The sequence below is a fragment of the Octopus bimaculoides genome, chromosome 25, assembly GCF_046866305.1.
Source record: "Octopus bimaculoides isolate indiv1 chromosome 25, ASM4686630v1, whole genome shotgun sequence".
NCBI classification, from domain to species: domain Eukaryota; kingdom Metazoa; phylum Mollusca; class Cephalopoda; order Octopoda; family Octopodidae; genus Octopus; species Octopus bimaculoides.
The window spans coordinates 30,486,786-30,492,217 of NC_142952.1; positions in this window are offsets into that span (position 1 = coordinate 30,486,786).

Sequence of the window (5,432 nt, forward strand, 5' to 3'; positions counted from 1 at the left end):
GCTCCTCCTTAATTATGCTGTTATTTTGTGTATGATGTATGTCCTTTGTTTTATCGGCAACAATGTGTAAACCAAGGGAGTATTTGAACATGTTCCAAGTGTTTAGGAAAGGGTTGGAGCGGTGCCAAAATCGCGTGTTTTTAATCAGGTTAATCATGAATACTTCAAAATTCTTGAGCTCATTTCTTAAAGGAGCATTCCTGTGATCTGAAGCAAAATCTATTTGTGGGTATGATGGTCTCACATTCTTGAAGAAGAATCGTAAATCTTCTAGTTTATTTGCTAAATCGCATTTCCATCTCTTTAACAGGGCATGGAATAAGTGCAGGCGTGGCAGTGTGGTAAGAAGCTTGCTTCCCAACCACATGGTTCCGGGTTCAGTCCTACTGTCATTTCTACCATTAACTACTCATGCTGTGTGCTTTTAGCTCAGTCATGCGGTCCGTGAGACTTTCTGAATGGTATCCCTAATGAAAAATTACCTCGATTTTTTTTTTAGTAGTATAGTCCGCTTGATGACAATCTTTCTCTCATGCGGTCTGCTTCTCGAAAGAGGTTGCACATGCTTATTCTAAATCTTCTATCACATACGTTGTACAATAAGCTCCAATTTTTTTTTCAGTCAATAATCAATTTACAAAAAAATGAAGGCAGAGGTTTGCAAGTAAATTCCAAGGTAATTTATTTCATGTCCCACGTGTTGATTCAATTAAAATTTTGTCCCAAGAAACAGATTGTGTGATGTGTGACAACCCTAGTGAGTTATTGAAGGTTGTTCCGAGCAACTGAAAAGCACCAGAGCCCATGATCAGTTGAGTGATGCAGGAGGATGACGAAAGGTACAAATTCTAAATGATGAAAAGGCATTTCATTTGCAACAAGACTTGAGAGAACCGTATCATCACAGTAAACAACCTAACTAGTACGTTAGGGCTGCTGGTGTTGTTGGGAGAGGAAGACCAGTTGACAGCCCGACGGTAACGAGGTCTTGCAGGGAACTGCCATCAGAGGTATGGTCCTAGCTAGCAGTTGCCTCGTTGGCCATCATTGGAGGTGTAAAACAGATTGGAAGAGCTGTTATAGCGCCACCTATATGGCATCATTGATTGGATGCTGACTGACTTGGCATCAGACGTTTTAATGTTTGTTTATGTGTGAGTATATGCTCTCTTTCAAACAGAAGTCTATGGGATAGAATGAAGAGTAAATGCAGTCAGTAGAGTTAACGAGCATCCAACAGCTGGGAGAGACCTCTTTATCTTGGTTTTGACATCTCTCCAGGAGACTCCAAAATAACGTCCACCAACATTGTGAAGCCAGATGTCTTACTCTTGCTTGTTTCTGAACTACTTGGATTTGGAGGTGAGTAATGGCAGCGTTGCACAAGTTGCTATTTAATTTAAATTTCAGTAACGTGCATTGCTGACGGCCATTGCCTTTTAACATTTAAGATTAGGTAATTCGCCAGTGGTGGTTATACTTACCTACAAGTTGACTGCCAACACACGATATAGAATTGTACACAATTAATTCTTTATTTTGTATATTTTTCATTTTGTCCTGCCTGCCTATGCTTTAGTGTTTGCGGAATTTTTTTTCTGGAGAACATTATTTTTCTTTGTGGTTGGGTCGTTGATGACCTCTTTCTAGCATATTGGATGTCCACCTAGTGGTCATCCCTTCTTATACGCATGTATATATATATATATATAAAGGTGCAGGTGTTATTGTGTGGTAAGAAGTTTACTTCCCAACCACATGGTTTCAAGTTCATATCCACTGTGTGACACCTTCTACAATAGCCTCAGGCCGACCAAAGTCTTGAATGGATTTGGTAGACGAAAACTGTAAGAAGCTCATCATATATGTGTGTGTGTCTTTGGGTCTGTTCCTCACCACAGCTTGACAATCGGTGTTGGTTTGTTTCCCTCCCCGTAACATAGCGGTTCAGCCAAAGAAATCGACAGAATAGGTACCAAGTTTTTATTTTTTTAAAATAAGGCACTGGAGTAGATTCATTTGACTAAAAATTCTTCAAAGCAGTGCCCTTGCATGGCCACAGTCTAATTATTGGAACAAATAAAATATACATATAAGAATTTAGCAACTCAACTCTAAAAGAATATGAAAGAATTCTTGTTTGGAACACTGAAAATTGAAGCAGATAAAATTGTCAATAAGTGTGTAAAAACCGTATTTAGAAACACTTTTGATTACAAAATATCAAAGGCTGCCGGTGGGATATGAACACCACCTCTGTAATGTTTACAAAGGTGTCTTTGTGCCCCATGGGCTGCTTTTGATTTATACTGGCCAAACTGGTTCTTTAATACACTATTTACATGCCTTTTCTATAGCCTTAATTATTTCAACTTGCACCATTTCAATATATATTAGTTAACAATCTCATTATAAGTAGAATCAACGAAATCTATAGATATTCAAATCAAAATAGCAAACAATACTGTCTTCCCATTTCAACTTCTTTCTTAGAAAATTTTTTTTTCAAAGTGGCTGTGTGGTAAGTAGCTCTCAAAAAACAATAAAAGCTCTAAATAATAATTATTCAAATTCTGACGACCCCCAACCCACCACCTTTTTCATTATATATATTATTCACACACACGACAGGCTTCTGCACTGTTTCCTCCACTAAACAGTTCTATTCACAAAAACAACAAAAATGAAAATAAATTCAAATTTTTCTTTATCTTTTTTTTTCCTTTTGTTGAATCACTATTTAATTTATTTGGTCTTGAGTCTTTTATTATTATTTTTTGTTTTTGATTGATTTTTTTAATTATTAATATTTCTTTTCTTTTTTTTAAACTTGGTAAAGAAATATTAAAAAAAAAATTTAAGCAACAAACACTAGTAGTGTGGGTGGTGGTGGTAGTGGATGGGTGGGTGCTGGCGGCGGTGGTGGTGGTGGTGGCAGTGGGTGTTTGAGGTGGGGGTAGGGGAAGAGGGGTGTGGGGCCTGAAATTCGTAAAAATAAACAACAGTCTGAACTGTCAAATTTTCTGCTTCTGCTGATTTCACGATTTGTAAAATAAAAATTAAAATAAAATAAAATAAAATAAAACAACCATGGCAAAAAAAAAAAAAAAAAAAAAATAAGGACCCCTCCCCTCCCATATATTTTTGTCTTTTAAAGGGATTTTAAAGAGATGTCATTTTGAGGCAGAAAAAGAGAATTATCAAAAAAAAAAAAAAACTTTTTAAAGATGTCATGGTAAATGCCACACCTGAAATTTAGGGATTTTAAGAAAGGAAGGAAAATGGTAGCCCCATGTCACAGTCCACAACCGAAGGCAGCACTCAAAAATGGCTTTCGGTGCTACTACTATTACAACTACTACTACTACTACTGCCATATGGCATTAGCCACTGCTAACTCTATGACTGCAACTACCAGGTAGGTCTGTTTAAATGGTTACTACAATGATGCAACTACTTTTTTTTTTGCCCTGTCACCATTTACAACAGATGATTGTGAAATATTGCGTAATAATGCATGACCACTATTGCTACATAGTTTATTTTGTTAGCCCAGTTGTTGTCAATTAGGTGTGTTAGCCCTGTGTTGGTGAGTTTTGTTAACCCTGTATTAGGTGAATTTTGGTAGCTCCCCTGCCAGTGCATTTTGTTGACCTTGTTGTTAACGAGGTGTCTTAGCCCTTTGCTGTTGGTGAGTTCTGTTAGCCCCCTACTTGAATTTTGGTAGCCCCCATTGTCAGTGCATATTGTTAGCCCTGTTGTCAGTGAGTTTTGTCAGCCCTACTATCAGTGAATTTTACAAGCCCCATTGTCAAGGCATTTTGTTAGCCCTGCTATCAGTGAGTTTTGTTAGCCCTGTTGCCAGTGAGTTTGTTATCCCTGTTGTCAGTAGACTGTTTGTTAGCCCTGCTGTCACTGAGTTTTGTTAGCCCTGATGCCAGTGCTATCACTAAAGTTTGTTAGGCTTGTTGCCAGTGAATTTTGTTACCCTTGTTGCAACTGAGGTTTGTTAGCCCTGTTATCAGTGAGTCACCTCAGTTGTCAATTTTGTTAGCCCTGTTGCCAGTAGTTTTGTTAGCCCTGCTATCAGTGAATTCTGTTGACCCAATTTTTTTACATCCACACTAACCTGTCCATGTTACCCCAGCCCTACCAGAAATCTCTTGTAGACGACACTGCAAGAAGGGGTCAAATAAATCCTATTCCTGAAATCCTGACCCTGCCAAACAAAAAAAAAAAATAATAATAAATGATAAAGGACACTGTGAAGGGTACAAAGTGACATCCTTAGCCCAGAAGAAAAATCCTAATTATAGGGCAAATTTATATAGAACCACATAAGTGGGTTAAGTGTACCAATAATTGAAACTGGAAAGTTTGACAACACAGTAAGTTTGATGGTAGGAATTTTTTTGCATCAATTTTATGTGTGTGTATATATATAAATTATATAAATATACTTTGTGTATTAAGGCTACCATTGGTTTCATGTTATATTTACCTCAACAATTATCAAGCCTAACACATCAGTGTTCGCCTCCATTTTGGATTATGGAGGTGAACACCAATGTTCCATGTGATACACTTAATAATTGTTCATGCATTCCTTAACATGAAACCAATGGTAGCAACAAATAAAGAATCTTTAGCCACCAATGCGGTGTTGAGTACTCGTTCTGATTGTTTGATATCTACATATGTGGATAGATGGACGCATGAAGCACAGGTATGTATGTGTGGTGAGGATGTTTGCTTCCCAAGAAAACTTTTTTTGTCCAAGGAACTGTGGGATTCCTTGGGCAAGTGTTTTCTACTATAGCTCAAATAGACAAAAGCCTGGATTTTAAAAGTGAAAACTGAAAGAAGCCTATCATCTATGTATGTATGCTTGCATGTACATGTGTGTGTGTCTACTTGTCTAGATTTTGTGTGATGGTTATAAGCAAGTATCACTGTGATACAAGCAGTGTGTCTGTTTCCAATCTTCCATGAAAACATGTCTGGTAATGGAGAAATATTGCCTTACTCGGAAAGATGACAGGAAGGGCATCGCCCAGCCATAGAAAAATCTGTTTCAATAAATTTCATCTGACCCATGCAAGAATGGAAAGGTGGATGTTAAATTGATGGTGAGGATAATCTCATACATACATTTAGATTAAACCCTATTAAAAAAAATAAAAAAATCTCCACAGACCACATACAGACATAAGATGAAAATTTTAAAGGAGGAGGAAGGATGGTAGGAGGCTAAAAATGAAAGGAGGTGAGAGGGAGTGGGGCGAGGAATTATGTATGTTATTTACATTTGATGGGCATATGGCAAAGTGGTTAAGAGTGTGGGCTACTAACCCCAAGATTCCAAGTTCGATTCCAAGCAGTGACCTGAATAATAATAATAATAATAATAATATTGAAAAATACCTTAAGAA